Genomic DNA, 374 nt, shown 5'->3' on the forward strand with positions numbered 1-374 from the left:
GGCCGGCCGGGGTGCGGTGCCGCTGCGGTGCCCAGAGATGCTGCAGAGAAGGGGGGAACAGCAGCAAAACGGCCCCGGGTGACACGGGGAGGGCCCGATCCGGGCACATCACTGCCCCTTCGGCGTAGCCAGCCTGGGCACCCCCGGCTATAGGGGGGGAACGGTGAGCCTGGGTGAAGGATTTGACCCTGCCTGGAGCAGGAGGGGGATTTCATCTCAACAGCTGTGATGTCCCCAAGGAGGTGACACCCTCTGCGGGGGTCCCCGTGGGGCAGGATGCTCAGGGGGGAGTGCAGGGAAGGAGCAGGGCAGGGAGAGCAGCAGGGGCTGGAGCAGGGCTGGGGCGTGGGGAGGGAGGGACAGAACCCGGGGAC

This window comes from Chaetura pelagica, unplaced genomic scaffold, assembly GCF_000747805.2.
Source record: "Chaetura pelagica isolate M959 unplaced genomic scaffold, ChaPel_1.0 scaffold676, whole genome shotgun sequence".
In the NCBI taxonomy this organism is placed as follows: Eukaryota; Metazoa; Chordata; class Aves; order Apodiformes; family Apodidae; genus Chaetura; species Chaetura pelagica.